This window comes from Bos taurus, chromosome 1 (genome assembly GCF_002263795.3).
Source record: "Bos taurus isolate L1 Dominette 01449 registration number 42190680 breed Hereford chromosome 1, ARS-UCD2.0, whole genome shotgun sequence".
Lineage (NCBI taxonomy): Eukaryota > Metazoa > Chordata > Mammalia > Artiodactyla > Bovidae > Bos > Bos taurus.
In genome coordinates, this window is record NC_037328.1 from 137,861,646 (window position 1) to 137,878,173 (window position 16,528).

General features: G+C 41.3%; 1 protein-coding gene and 1 pseudogene across 2 annotated transcripts in view; both read left to right on the plus strand.

Moving 5' to 3' along the window:
* The window catches only part of CPNE4 (copine 4), a 686,953-nt gene that overhangs the window by 202,215 nt on the left and 468,210 nt on the right, over window positions 1–16,528 (plus strand). The gene's annotated exons all lie outside the window — the stretch shown is intronic.
* On the plus strand, window positions 1,860–7,053 carry LOC100297276 (activity-dependent neuroprotector homeobox protein-like; annotated as a pseudogene).

The following is a 16,528-nucleotide window of genomic DNA, read 5'->3' on the forward strand; positions in this document are numbered from 1 at the left end:
CATCCGGCCGCCGCCATCTTGTGCCCCCTCCCCCTCCCGCAGACAGAGTTAAAGGGGATTTTGGCACCTCCCCAGACATAGCTGGCTCTCTCCGTCCCGGCTACTGAGGAGGTATAGAAGTGCTGGGGCAGCCGCCACCACCCACCTGCCTGTGCCGGGGAAACCGCCTCTCCCACACCCTCCATCTCCTCCTTCCTCCTCTCCTCTGCACCAATCAATGATGCTGCCGCCGCAGCCACCAGTGCGGAGACTGGAGGGATCTGCTCCCGCTGGAACACGAGCCGGAGGCTGGTGAGGCTGCCGACCTAGAGCGCAAAGAGGCCCTGGGCGCGCCCTCCCTGCCATCGGCGCCATGCCACCTCCATCCGCCCTCTGCTCCTGCAGCAGCCACAGGGCCCCAGAGCACTCTGGCCCCGCACGCGCCTTTAAGCCTAGTCAAGGTCTGAGATGCACAATGCGAAGCCTAGGCCCCAGCTTTTGCACCATGATGCACAGGGTTGTACTTTTTGTACTGAACTGATAGGTGGCCTATAGGTTGCTGCTGCTAAGTCGCTTCAGTCGTGTCTGATTCTGTGAGACCCCAGAGACGGCAGCCCACCAGGCTCCCCCGTCCCTGGGATTCTCCAGGCAAGAACACTGGAGTGGGTTGCCATTTCCTACTCCAGGGCATGAAAGTTAAAGTGAAGTCACTCAGTCGTGTCTGACTCCTAGCGACCCCATGGACTGCAGCCCACCAGGCTCCTCCCTCCATGGGATTTTCCAGGCAAGAGTACTGGAGTGGGATGCCATCGCCTTCTTGTTAACTTATATTTAGCTTATATGCAGAGTACATCATGAGAAACACTGGGCTGGATGAAACACAAGCTGGAATCAAGATTGCTGGGAGAAATACCAATAACCTCAGATATGCAGATGACACCACCCTTATGCAGAAAGTGAAGAAGAATTAAAGAGCCTCTTGATGAACATGAAAGAGGAGAGTGAAAAAGTTGGCCTTAAAGCTCAACATTCAAAAAATTAAGATCGTGGCATCTAGTCCCATCATATCATGGCAAGCAGATGGAGAAACAGTGGAAATAGAGACTTTATTTTTGGGGGCTCCAAAATCACTGTAGATGGCGACTGCAGCCATGAAATAAAAAGATGCTTACTCCTTGGAAGAAAAGTTATGACCAACTAGACAGCATATTAAGAAACAGAGACATTGCTTCACCAACAAAGGTCCGTCTAGCCAAGGCTATGTTTTTTCCAGTGGTCATGTATAGATGTGAGAGCTGGGCTATAAAGAAAGCTGAGCACCGAAGAATTGATGCTTTTGAACTATGGTGTTGGAGAAGACTCTTGAGAGTCCTTGGACTACAAGGAGATCCAACCAGTTCATCCTAAAGGAAATCAGTCCTGAATGTTCATCAGAAGGACTGATGTTGAAGCTGAAACTCCAATACTTTGGCCATCTGATGCAAAAAGCTGACTCATTTTTAAAGACCCTAATGCTGGGAAAGATTGAAGGAAGAGGAAAAGGGGACGACAGAGGATGACATCACAAACTCAATGGACATGAGTTTGAGTAAACTCCAGGAATTGGTGATGGACAGGTGACTGACGTGCTGTAGTCTATGGGGTCACAAAAAGTCGGACACGACTGAGCAATTGAACTGAACTGAACTGAACTGATAGGTCTGAGAAGGCAATGGCACCCCGCTCCAGTACTCTTGCCTGGAAAATCCCATGGACGGAGGAGCCTGGGGGGCTGCAGTCCATGGGGTCACTAAGAGTCAGACAGGACTGAGTGACTTCACTTTCACTTTTCACTTTCATGCATTGGAGAAGGAAATGGCAAACCACTCCAGTGTTCTTGCCTGGAGAATCCCAGGGAGGGGGGAGCCTGGTGGGCTGCCGTCTATGGGGTCGCACAGAGTCGGACACGACTAACGTGACTTAGCAGCAGCAGCAGAACTGATAGGTGGCTTAGTGGTTATGCCCTGTACTACCATTTTGAGCATCTGGACTCCGTTCCTACCTTGCTCTTTGGACCACATTGTCAATTCACACCGAAACTATGTTGCAACTTCCTGTCAGCAATCCTGGCATTTTAAGAAATGCCCGGAAAACTGAAAAAAAATACTTAGTGACATTGGGTTGGAATACTGTGAAGAACACTTAGAAGACTTTAAACAGTTTGAACCTAAAGACTTTTATTTGAAAAACACTACATGGGAGGATGTAAGGCTATGAGACCCTTTGCTTACAAAAAAACAGGATTGTTGGACAAAACCTTTTTGCTGCAGTGCTTGCCCATTTTCTTTAAAGTCTTTCTCTGCCTACAAAAGTCATTTCTGGAATGTCCATAGTGAAGACTTTGAAAATAGGATTCTCCTTAGTTGCCCCTACTGTACATTCAATGCAGACGAAACGACTTTGAAAACACATTAAAATATTCCATGCTCCAAATACCAGCGCAGCAGGTAGCCTCAGCACATTCAAAAATAAAAGCAAAAATGATGGCCTTAAACCTAAGCAGGTTGTCAGTGGAGAGCAAGCTGTACCGAGATCCTCTTTAAGAAGTAGTTAGGAAGCACATCTACAGGAAACATTTTCAGCATGTGGTAGCACTTTACATAGCAAGGGCAGAAGAAAAATCATTCAGTGGTTCAATCCCTTTAGACACAAATGCCAGGAAAGAAAGTAGTATTCACTGCAAGCGATGCCTTTTTATGCCAAAGTCTTGAGGAGCTTTGGTACAACATGTCATTGAAGACCACGAACACACAGGCTTATCAGATCACTGTCATGATTGGCCATACAAGTTTGGTGGTTCCCAGATCCAAACCCTTGATGCTAATTGCTCCCAAACCTCAAGAGAAGAAGGGCATGGGACTCCAATCAAGAATTGGTTCCCTCGCTTCCGGAAAAGTCAGGTCTTTGCCATCACAGCAGATGGTAAATCAACTCCATACCAGAGCCTAACTTAAATTCAATAGTTGTCAACATGATGTCCAGTGTTCACCTGGAGCAGGAAAACTATGGAGTTAAATCTGTAGGCCAGGGCCATGTGTTGGTCAGTCAATGAGACTGGGGCTAGGTGGCAAGACATCTGTTTCCATCCCTCAGTAGTCTCGGTCTGTTAAGCAGTTACTTCCAAGTGGAAATGGAAGATCTTACTGTCTTGGGTCAAAACAGAGGATCCAGGCACCAGCAACATACTCACAACAGTCTCCAAATGCCCGTCTCTCTCTTCAGGCCAGTTAAAGTCTCCTTTCCTCTCCTAGTCACAGGCATCCAGAGTATTAGGTCAGTCCAGCTCCAAGCTGACTGCAGCTGTTACTGGCCCTCCACCACCCAATACTTCCTCAACTCAAGTGGAAAATATGTACGATCTGTAATGAGCTTTTTCCTGACAATGTATATAGTGTGCACTTCGGAAAAGAACATAAAGCTGAAAATCCCAGCAGTAGCCAACTACATTATGAAAATACACAATTTGACTATCAAATGCCTCTACTGTAATCACTATTTGCCCACAGACACTGCTCAACCATATGTTAACTCATGGTCTGTCATGTCCATATTGCTGGTCAACCTTCAATGGTATGGAAAAGATGGTGACACACATGTGGATGGTTCACGTTAATGAAGAGATGGGATCTAAAACAGATTCTACTCTGAGTTTTGATTTGGCATTGCAGCAGGGTAGTCATACTAACATCTATCTCCTTGTAACCACGTATAACCTGAGGGATGCTCCCACTGAATCTGTTGCTTCAGTTCAGGTCAGTCGCTCAGTCATGTCTGACTCTTTGTGACCCCATGAATCACAGCACGCCAGGCCTCCCTGTCCATCACCAACTCCTGGAGTTCACTCAGACTCACATCCATCGAGTCAGTGATGCCATCCAGCTATCTCATCCTCTGTTGTCCCCTTCTCCTCCTGCCCCCCAATCCCTCCCAGCATCAGAGTCTTTTCCAATGAGTCAACTCTTCGCATGAGGTGGCTGTAATATTGGAGTTTCAGCTTCAGGATCAGTCCTTCCAATCAACACCCAGAACTGATCTCCTTCAGAAAGGACTGGTTGGATCTCCTTGCAGTCCAAGGGACTCTCAAGAGTCTTCTCCAATGCCACAGTTCAAAAGCATCAATTCTTTGGCGCTCAGCCTTCTTCACAGTCCAACCCTCACATCCATACATGACCACAGGAAAAACCATAGCCTTAACTAGACGAACCTTTGTTGGCAAAGTAATGTCTCTGCTTTTGAATATGCTATCTAGGTTAATCATAACTTTCCTTCCAAGGAGTAAGTGTCTTTTAATTTCATGGCTGCAATCACCATCTGCAGTGATTTTGGAGCCCAGAAGAATAAAGTCTGACACTGTTTCCATTGTTTCCCCATCTATTTGCCATGAAGTGATGGGACTGGATGACATGATCTATTGCTTACCATGCCCCCAAATAACCCACCCATCCCTCCAAAGCCATAGCCAAAAGTGCAGGAAAAGGCAGATATCCCTGTTAAAAGTTCACCTCAAGCTTTAGTGCCCTATAAAAAACATGTTGGGAAAACCCTTTGCCCTCTTCACTTTTCAGTCCTAAAAGGACCCATATTTGCACTTGCACATCACTTATGAGAGAGGCACCAATTTATTCAGACGGTTTGTCCAGTGGAGAAAAAGCTCACCTACAAGTGCATCCACTGGCTTGGTGTGTATACCAGCAACATGACACCTTGACTGTCACTCTGCATCTGGTTCACTGCAAGGGTGTTGGAAAGACCCAGAATTCCCAAGACAAGACAAATGCTTAACCAGTCACCAGGCCTGGCACCTGTTATGTGCACTTATGAGCAAATGGAATTTCCTTTGCTGAAGAAGTGAAAATTAGATGAAGATAGCTGTTCATCCAGCTTCTTTAAAGAGAGCCTGAGGAGCCTGTTTTAGCTTTAGACCCTAAGGGTCTTGAATATGATTCCTATGAAGCCAGGAAAATCTTCCTAACAAAATATTTCAACAAACACCTTGTCCCACCAGGAGAGAAATTGAGAAGCTGGCGGCCAGCTTATGGTGGTGGAAGAGTGACATCGCTTTCCATTTTAGTAACAAGAGGAAGAAGTGTGTCTGAGACTGTGGAAAAGTACAAGCCTGGTATGTTACTGGGCTTCAACATGAAAGAATTGAAAAAAAAGTTAAGTATGAGATGAATTTTGATGTTGAGTGGCTATTTGAAAATCATGATAAGAAGGATTCCACAGTCAGTGCTAGTAAAACAGCAGACAAAAAGCTCAGTCTTGGGAAGGAAGATGACAGTTCCTCAGACAGTTTTGAAAATTTGGAAAAAAATCCAATGGAAGTGATTGTTCTTTTAAACCTGTTTTCAAAGTTGAGTCTAAAAGCCCTAGTGATAACCCAGATGAACACATACTGAAGGTAATTTCTGAAGATACTTTAGGATCTGAGAAGCTAGACCAAAAGGAGGAGGATCGTTCAAAATATGAAACTATTCATTTTACTGAAGAACCAACCAAACTAATGCATGATGCCTCTGATAGTGAGGTTGGCCAAGATGATATTGTTGAGTGGAAAGATGGTGCTTCTCCATCTTAGAGTGGCCCTGGTTCCCAACAAGTGTCAGACTTTGAAGACAACACATATGACATGAAAACAGGAACCTGGTCCAATGAGTCTTCCCAAAGTGAAGACGCAAGGAACAGTAAGCCAGCTGACAAAAAAAAGGCTCCTATGCAGGGTGACAGAGAGCAGATGAAATGGAATAATAGTTCCTATGGAAAAGTTGAAGGGTTTTGGTCCAAGGACCAGTCACAGTGGAAGAATGCAACTGAAAATGATGAGCACTTGTCCACCCCACAGATTGAGTGGCAGAATAGCACAATTGACGGTGAGGATGGGGAGCAGTTTGACAACATGACTGATGGAATAGCTGAGCTGATGCATGGCAGCTTGATGGGAGTTAAGCTGAGCAGCCAACAGGCTTAAGGGCCAGGTTTTCTGGCATTGGTGACAAATGCTGCATCCTGGAACTCTGTTCTCCTTTCAGTTTTGACTGCAAAGCTATGTTCTAACTGGTACTGCCTTTTGAGTGCTGGGTCATCAGGCTGTGGGAACATGTGGTCACTCCAGTCCCAGTGGTTATTTCTAAGTCTATGACACATGATTGGCTGATATTGCTTTAGAATGTTCTGTGACAGACACAGTAACTAAATGTGAAAAACCAATAAGCTGGTGGCTCATAAATGCACACGAGAAAAAGCATAGGTTTGTTTTATCTGCCTTCTCCACATTTCTTTCCCTCTGTTAAACAATGTCTGGTTGGATGTCCTTGAGAAATGTTCTCCTGATTAAAATGGTAGTGTAGGGCCAACACACAAGCTACCAGTCCAATGTGTATAGTAGAGTTTGGGGAAATCAATTTTTTTTTCATGTATTGATTCTGAATAGTTGAAACGTATATTACAGTCTTTTAGACCTATTCAAGTGAGGCTTATGATATTGTTATGGTATACCCATCATAGATTCATGTCTTTTTTTAGTGTTGTTCTTGCCATGTAATAAGCATTGTATCTGGTTGACCTAGCAAAAGCCTGAAACTACACTAGTGTGGACTTAGGGACAGACTTAGTTTTTGCACGCAACCTTGTACAATCTCGTGACAGAGACCAGCCACATAAGACATATATCTGGACTCTCTTGTATTATATAATTTTTCTTGTTCTGAATACACTTGACATTACAGCTGATAAAAACAAAAACTGGTATTTAAGATGTTTTCTGAAATCTTTTAAGCTAAATGTCACATGCAAGTATTGACTTTGCAGCTACTAATTTTGACACCTATTAGATCTGTGTGGAAATGTGTTGTGTTGAAGCAGCAGACCAATGAGTGCTGCTTTTTGGATATTTAGTTTTATTTTTGTTAAACACCATCCTGGAGTATTCATTTATACCATCTAATATATTGACACACTGTTGTAGTAGTGTGATCTTTATTTCCCTTTGTACAATTTTGTATAATTTTGTGATCTTTATTTCCCTTTGTATTCATTTTAAACATCTAAATAAATTGCTGTATTGTGCTTAAAAAAAATTGTCCTATATTCATATGTTAGCTCTCTTGAAACTTTTAGCAACTTATTAAATTTGTAAAATAAAGCTGTTAATTCCTATATTTGTATAAGTTAGGAATTATTTGGGCTGCAAGGGAAACAAAAGTATTAGTTATTTATGCAAAACACAAGTTTATTTTGCTCACATATTATCCAGAGTCTGCTAAAGTAAATTCATGGGGTCATTTGGAATCAAGGCATTTTATCCTGTTGCTTTGCCATATTTCACCTGGAGTGTCTACTTTGGTCCAAGTTGTTGCTTGACTTCTACCAACTGGTCTGCATCTCAGCCAACAGGAAGGAGATGGGGGAAAGAAATTCATGGCCACCAATTTTAAAGGATGTGTTTTGGAAATCATAACACTGCTTTTGCCAGAAGTTAGACAAGTATCACACCTAGCTGTGTGAGGAGATTGGGAAAGGCATTATCATTTCAGATGTGGTCATAGGTTACAACAAAAACCAGGAGCTGAGTCCTCTGAAGACAAAAGAATGGATATGGGGGACAATTAAAAGCCTTTTCCACCACTCCTCACCTTAATATTGTAGAGATTAAGTGATACAAATGCATTTCATAAACTTAAATCCTGTATCCTTGACAGATTTTGTTTTTAAGATACTAGTAGCAGTATTCTTATGGGTGGGAATTCAGAAAACTAAATAGAAGTTAAAAGAATTGCCTTCTTAAAAGGACAATTGCTAGATAAAGTTTTATTCTAAAGGGTGATTGTTGAGATTTGTTTTTGAAGCATTCAGTTCAGTTCAGTTCAGTCACTCAATAATGTCCGACTCTTTGCAACCCCATGAACTGCAGCACGCCAGGCCTCCCTGTCCATCACCAACTCCCGGAGTCCACCCAAACTCATGTCCATTGAGTCGGTGATGCCATCTAACCATCTCCTCTGTTGTCCCTTTCTCCTCCTGCCTTCAATCTTTCCCAACATCAGGGTCTTTTCAAATGACGCAGTTCTTCACATCAGGTAGCCAAAGTATTGGAGTTTCAGCTTCAACATCAGTCCTTCCAATGAACACCCAGGACTGATTTCCTTTAGGATGGACTGGTTGGATCTCCTTGCAGTGCAAGGGACTCTCAAGAGTCTTCTCCAACCCCACAGTTCAAAAGCATCAATTCTTCGGCACTCAGCTTTCTTTATAGTCCAACTCTCACATCTATACATGACTACTGGAAAAACCATAGCCTTGACTAGACGGACCTTTGTAGACAAAGTAATGTCTCTGCTTTTTAGTATGCTGTCTGGTTTGGTCATAACTTTCCTTCCAAGCATTATTATAAGGAAAATACTGTTCATTGCGTGCTGCTCTGTCACTTCAGTTGTGTCCGAGTGTTTGCAACCCTATGGACTGTAGTCCGACAGGCTCCTCTATCTGTGGGGTTCTCCAGGCAAGAATACTGGAGTAGGTTACCATGCCCTCCTCAAGAGGATGTTCCTGACTCAGGGATTGAACCCATGTCTTCTGCATCTCCTGCATTGCAGGTTTTACCACTGAGCCCCCAAGGAAGACCTATTGTTCATTACCCATCTACATAAAGGATGGAGGAACTGGGAGATGGATGGTGTTTCGCTTTCATTTTGCAAATGAAGAAATGAAGTCCAGAGAGGGGATGTTATTTTTCCAAGGTTACAGAGCCAGTTAGGGGTAGAGCGAAAATTAAAATTCAAGATCTTTTGAAGAATATTAAATATTTTATCCAATGTACACCCCTACCTTCCCAAAATGACAATTAGCTGTGAAATGAGGGTTGATTAAACTGTCAAGGGAAGTTGCTAGAATTTTCTGAGACTGGCTAAGAGGACCTCTTCAGGCCATCTCAGTTCCAGGCTTTCCCTGGGACTGGAGTTAAAATTCAGAGTAGCTCATTTAACATTGTCTCCTTGTCCTTTTGTTTCTTAGTGGCAGAGTTTATTTTGCACCCCCCCCCCCCCCGTGACTACACTGTGGGGGTCCATTTTTTTTCCGCTTCTAGAAATTTGTTTGATGTTTTGCTTATGCTTTGATTTCTACATTCTGAATTCAAGCATTCTCAATTTATCAGCTCCCAATGTTTTTTGTCCTTACAGCTTTTCTTACCCACTCCACCAGCAGCCATTCCCCAAGGGCTGTGGGGATGTCAGTTCTTCCTGAGTGTCACAGCACTTTCCCCATCTCTTTCCTAGCATCAGGAAAACCTATTTCTGTCTCAGAATGTGACTTTTAGCTTCTTGTATGAACATAGGCAGCAGACTCTTCCCTCTCTCCCAGTGGCACCAGCCGCCTCTCTCAATTCTCACCTGAATTCCTGAATGTTGCTGACTAGTTGCTGAGGTATCTGTGCTTCATGTTTTATGCTTGATGTTTTGTTTTAATGTTTAGTGGTATCTTGTTCTCATTTTGCCCTTTTCTTTGTATTCTTTTCTTTGCTCTCTCTCATTGAAGATGACTTTGATTCTTTATCCCAGAAATTTGTTTTCTGCTGTGTCAGGACCTGGGTGCCGCTCTTCCCCTAATCTACTTTGGCAAACTTAATTAATTCATATAATTTTGTTTTGCTAAGTGGGAAACGGTCACTTTACAAAACAACAATTACTGTATGATACCATGTTATCCAATCTTATTACATGTCACTTGTTTCTCCTTTGAATGTGGATTTTTAAAAATTAATTAATATTTTTATCAAAGGATAATTGCTTTACAGAATTTTGTTGTTTTCTGTCAAAACACAACATGAACCAGCCATAGGCATACATATATCCCCTCCCTTTTGAGCCTCCCTCCCATCTCCTTCCCCATCTCACCCCCTAGGTTGATACAGAGCCCCTATTTGAGTTTTTTGAGCCATATAGCAAATTCCCATTGGCTGGCTATTTTACATATGGCAATGTAAGTTTCCATGTTACTCTTTCCATACATCTAACCCCCTGCTTCCCTCTCCCCATGTCCATAAATCTATTCTCTATGTCTGTTTCTCCACTGCTGCCCTATGAATAAATTCTTCAGTACCATTTTCCTAGATTTCATATATATGCATTAGAATATGATATTTATCTTTCTCTTTCTGACTTACTTCACTCTGTAAAATAGGTTCTAGGTTCATCCACCTCATTAGAATTGACTCAAAGTTGTTCCTTTTTATGGCTGAGTAATATTCCGTTGTGTATATGTACCACGATTTCTTTATCCATTCATCTGTCGATGGGCATCTAGATTGCTTCCATGTTCTAGCTATTGTATGTTCACCACTATTGTAAATAGTGCTGCAGTTAACAATGGAATACATGTGTCTTTTTCAATTTTGGTTTCCTTGGGGTATATGCCTAAGAGTGGGATTGCTGGGTCATATGATGGTTTTATTCCTAGCTTTTTAAGGAATCTCCATACAGTATGCCATACTGGCTTTATCAATTTACATTTTCACCAACAGTGCACGAGTGTTCCCTTTTCTCCATACCCTCTCCAGCATTTATTGTTTGTAGACTTTTTGATGATGGCCATTCTGACCAGTCTGAGGTGATATCTCACTGTAGTTTTCATTTGCATTTCTCAAATAATGAGCAATGTTGAGCATCTTTTCATATGTTTGTTAGTCATCTGTATGTCTTCTTTGAAGAAATGTCTGTTTAGGTCTTTCCCCCACTTTTTGATTGGGTTCTTTGTTTTTCCGGTATCGAGTTGTATGAGCTGCTTGTATATTTTGTAAATTAATCCTCTGTCCATTGTTTCATTTGCTACTATTTTCTCCCATTTTGAGGGTTGTCTTTTCACCTTGTTTGTAGTTTCCTTTGCTGTGTAAAAGCTTTTAAGTTTAATCAAGTCCCACTTGTTTACTTTTGTTTTTATTTCCATTAATCTAGGAGGTGGGTTATACAGGATCGATTTATCTCGTCAAGTGTTCTGCCTATGTTTTCCTCTAAAGGTTTTATAGTTTCTGGTCTTACATTTAGGTCTTTAGTCCATTTTGAGTTTATCTTTGTGTATGGTGTTAGGAAGTGTTCTAATTTCATTCTTTTAATGTAGCTGTCCATTTTTTCCCAGCACCATTTATTGAAGAGGCTGTCTTTGCCCCATTGTATATTCTTGCCTCCTTTGTTAAAAATAAGATACCCATAGGTGCATAGGTTTATTTCTGGGCTTTCTATCTTGTTCCATTGGTCTATATTTCTGTTTTTGTGCCAACACCATACTATCTTCATGACTGTAGCTTTGTAGTATAATCTGAAGTCAGGAAGGTTGATTCTTCCAGCTCCTTTCTTCTTTCTCAAGACTGCTTTGGCTATTCGGGGTCTTTTGTGTTTCCATATGAATTGTGAAATTTTTGGTTCTAGTGCTGTGAAAAATGCCATTGGTAATTTGATAGGGATTGCATTGAATCCGTAGATTGCATTTGATAGTGTAGTCATTTTCATGATATTGATTCTTCCTACCCAGGAACATGGAATATCTCTCCATCAGTTTATGTCATCTTTGATTTCTTTCATTAGTGTCATAATTTTCTGTGTACAGTTCTTTTGTCTCCTTAGGTAAGGAGACAAAGGAGAGTCCTGGATATTAAATTTTTTTTTTTTGAATGGTAATGGAATTGATTCCTTAATTTCTCATTCTGATTTTTCATTGTTAGTATATAGAAATGCAAGTGATTTCTGTGTGTTGACTTTGTGTCCTGCAACTTTGCTAAATTCACTGATTAGCTCTAGTAATTTTCTGCTACTATCTTTAGGATTTCCTATGTAAAGTATCATGTTATCTGCAAACAGTGAGAGCTTTATTTCTTTTCTGATCTGGATTTCTTTTATTTGTTTTTATTCTCTGATTACTGTAGCTAGGACTTCCAAAACTATATTGAATAATAGTGGTGAAAGTGGACACCCTTGTCTTGTTCCCTATCTTAGGGGGAATGCTTTCATTTATTCACCACTGAGAATAATGTTTGCTGTAATCTTATCATATATGGCCTTTACTATGTTGAGGTAGGTTCCTTGTATGCTCATTATTTGAAGAGCTTTCATCATAAATGGGTGCTGAATTTTTTCAAAGGCTTTTTCTGCATCTATTGAGATGATTATATGGTTTTTACCTTTCAATTTGTGAATATGGTATATCACATTGGTTGACTTGCATATATTGAAGAATCCTTGCATCCTGGAATAAACCTGACTTGATCATGGTATATGAGCTTTTTGATGTGTTGCTGAATTCTGGTTCCTAAAATTTTGTTGAGGATTTTTGCATCTATGTTCGTCAGTGATATTGGCCTGTAGTTTTCTTTTTTTGTGTTGTCTTTGTCTGGTTTTGGTTTCAGGGTGATAGTGGCCTCATAGAATCAGTTTGGAAGTGTTCCTTCTTCTGCAATTTTTTAAAAGTTTTAGAAGGATAGGCATTAGCTGTTGTCTAAATGTTTGATAGAATTCTCCTGTGAAGCCATCTGGTCCTGGACTTTTCTTTTTGGGAGATTTTTGATCACAGCTTCAATTTCAGTGCTTGTAATTGGGTTGTTTATAGCTTCTATTTCTTCCTGGCTCAGTCTTGGAAAATTGAACTTCTCTAAGAATCTGTCCATTTCTTCCAGGTTATCCATTTTATTGCCATATAGTTGTTCATAATAGTCTCTTATAATCCTTCATATTCATTTTCTCTTGTAACCTCTCGTTTTTCATTTCTTTTTTTTTTTAATTTATGTACATTTTTAAAAATTTATATTTATTTATTTTAATTGGAGGCTAATTTCTTAACAGTATTGTATTGGTTTTGCCATACATCAACATGAATCCGCTACGGGTATACACGTGTAGCCCATCCTGAACCCCCCTCCCACCTCCCTCCATTTCTAATTTTGTTATTTGGTTCTTTTTTCTTGAGGAGTCTCACTAGAAGTTTGTCGAATGTATCTTCTCAAAGAACCAGGTTTTAGTTTCATTTTTATTAAGAGCTTTTAGCTTTTAGTTTTATTAAAAGGAAAACTCCACAGAACTGCAAAACCCAATGTAGAGGCAGAAGTTTATAAGAACAATAAAAAGTGTGACTGAATATATACATATACATATACACCCATAAGCAAAATCAAAACAGTCCAACAAAAATAAAGTACTGTAGATTAACCTGTTGAACAAAGGAAACCAAAAATTATATCTATCAGAACAAACCTAACTAAAGCACAAAGTGGAAAACAAAACTAAAGCAAGATGGCAATTGGGGAAAACAAAACTAAAGCAAGATGGCAATTGGGGACAGAAATGGGCAATTTCATTAAAGCAATGAAAATAAACTAACAAATATGTTGACAGGAAAGTAGAGAAAGTAAAGAAAGAAAGAATAGATATGCAAAGTTAAATAGAGGTAGATAAAGAAGATTTATATACATTAAAGATTAACTGCAAGGGGAAAAGAACAGTAGGAAAAGCAAACAAAGGAATAAATACAGAAAAAATAATAATAGGTTTAAAATATTAAAAGTTAAAATTTTAAAAAGAGAGAGAGAAAAAAAGGAAAACTCCACAGAACTGCAAAAGCCCAATGTAGAGGTGGGAGTTTATAACCGCAATAAGAAATCTGACTGAGGAAAAAAGAAAAGCACAACAGTAGCAGTGCCAATAAAATCAACAACTACAACAGAGGGGGAAAAATAAAAGAAATCAAAAAACCCAAAAGAATCTACAGAACAAGTCAAAACATACGAATAATAAATGTTTTTCTTGAGTCACTGCTGTCAGAGTCCTTACCCTCGCTAGGAGTCAGAGTCCACCTCACCCCTGTAGGGTGCCTTCCAGCACTGCACTGGTCTCTGGACCTGCTGTGGGGGCAACTAAGATGCTAATCTGTTTCTACTCCTGTATGTTCTTGCCTCCAATATCCACAGCTATCAGAACTAGTGTGTTTTCTTTTGTGGGAGCTCTCAGTGTCCCTTTATATATTCCATAGACAGAGTCTGCCTAGTTGATCATGTGAATTTAATCTGCAGCTTGTACAGCTGGTGGGAAGGTTTTTGGTCTTTTTCCTTAGCCACACTGCCCCTGGATTTCAATTGTGGTTTTATTTCCACCTCTGCATGTGGGTCATCCTCTGGGGATTGCTCCTGAGGCTGCCCTGGAGGACTTGAGTCTACCCCTGTGAGGGCCAGGTGTGGAAGTGGTGCAGGTGCTTGGGTCTCAGGTGTTCTGGCAGCACCAGGTACTCAGCAGAGTTGGTGGCTAGGACAGGAGGAAATATAGTGCTCTAGAAGGGTATGGCAGCCAATATTGGCCAATACACTCCAGTATTCTTGCCTGGAGAACTCCCATCCCTGACAGAGAAGCCTGGCAAGCCATAGTTTACAGGATGACAGAGAGTCCCGACATGACTGAAGTGACCCTGCACACATAGATGGAAGACTTTTTTTGTCTGTGGCAGCTCTGCTCCAGTGAGAGTTGAGCGTGAAGGTGGCACAGCTGCTCAGCTTGTGGGGACCCTGATGATGCCAAGTGTGCAGAGACACAGACTGCCTCAGCCGCTGGAGTTATGGCCCTATCAAAGTCTTTTTTTGAGCCTCTTGTAGCTGGTAATCAGAAGGCCTCTTTGGCCAATCTTTCTCCGTAGCTCCTCCATTCATGCACTTCGAGGGGGCCTTGAAGGATGTGAAAGTTTTACCATATAAATTAGGAGGTAAAGGGCATCAAAAAGGGAAGAGTATCCTTAAAAGACACATGGCTTGAAAGGGCATGGCATGATTAAAATAGACAAATGATTTTCTGGCAGGTGGGGAGTCAGGTGATTTGAAACCTGATAGTGGAAGAGATTATATAAGTCTTTGAGAATTCATTGGTATCTGTAAGAGTTAAGGTTTTATGATAATTTGAGGACTGAGAAGAAAGCTGAGTGACGAAGAATTGATGCTTTTGAACTGTGGTGCCGGAGAAGACTCTTGCAAGTCCCTTGGACTACAAGGAGATCCAACCAATCCATCCTAAAGGAGACTAGTCCTGGATGTTCATTGGAAGGACTGATGCTAAAGCTGAAACTCCAGTACTTTGGCTACCTCATGCGAAGAGCTGACTCATTGGAAAAGACCCTGATGCTGGGAGGGATTGGGGGCAGGAGGAGAAGGGGACGATAGAGGATGAGATGGCTGGATTGCATCGCTGACTCAATGCATATAAGTTTGGATGAACTCTGGGAGTTGGTGATGGACAGGGAGGCCTGGCGTGCTGTGATTCATGGGGTCGCAGAGTTGGACACGACTGAGCGACTGAACTGAACTGAATTGAACTGAGGACTGATGAAAGACCAACTATTGGTCATGTGAAAGGTAGATTAAGTAGGAAGGATCAGAGGTAGGCAAACCAGCAAGGGCTCTTTGTTAGCTTATCCAGGCAATAAGTGATGGGAGTCTAAACTAAGACAGGGACTGTAAGTACAGAGAGGATGTGATGGATTTCAGAAGTTTGAGTAGAGGAATCAAGAGGGCTTTAATCTATATTGATGTAGATAGTAAGAAAGTCAAAGATGACTGAGAATTTTGGCTAATGAAATGCAGTTATGGTAGTCTCAAAAGCCTAAAGAGGGATTAAAAGAGATTTGAAGTCTTGAAGATATCTAGAAAAACAATTTGAAATAGATTTCTAGCATACAAAACCATCCCTGGACAGCAAATGTAGGTTTCTAATGCTAGTAAGGTGATGCTCAAAATTCTCCAAGCCAGGCTTCAGCAGTACGTGAACCGTGAACTTCCAGATGTTCAAGCTGGTTGTAGAAAAGGCAGAGGAACCAGAGATCAAATTGCCAACATCCGATGGATCATGGAAAAAGCAAGAGAGTTCTAGAAAAACATCTACTTCTGCTTTATTGACTATGCCAAAGCCTTTGACTTTGTGGATCACAATAAACTGTGGAAGATTCTGAAAGAGATGGGAATACCAGACCACCTGTTCTGCCTCTTGAGAAATTTGTATGCAGGTCAGGAAGCAACAGTTAGAACTGGACATGGAACAACAGACTGGTTCCAAATAGGAAAAGGAGTACGTCAAGGCTGTATATTGTCACCCTGCTTATTTAACTTATATGCAGAGTACATCATGAGAAACACTGGGCTGGAAGAAGCACAAGCTGGAATCAAGATTGCCGGGAGAAATATTAATAACCTCAGATATGCAGATGACACCACCCTTATGGCACAAAGTGAAGAGGAACTAAAAAGCCTCTTGATGAAAGTGAAAGAGGAGAGTGAAAAAGTTGGCTTAAAGCTCAACATTCAGAAAACGAAGATCATGGCATCAGATCCCATCACTTCATGGGAAATAGATGGAGAAAAAATGGGAACAGTGACAGACTATTTTCTTCAACTCCAGAATCACTGCAGATGTTGACTGCAGCCATGAAATTAAAAGACACTTGTTCCTTGGGAGAAAAGTTATGAAAAAACCTAGAAACTATATTAAAAAGCAGAGAC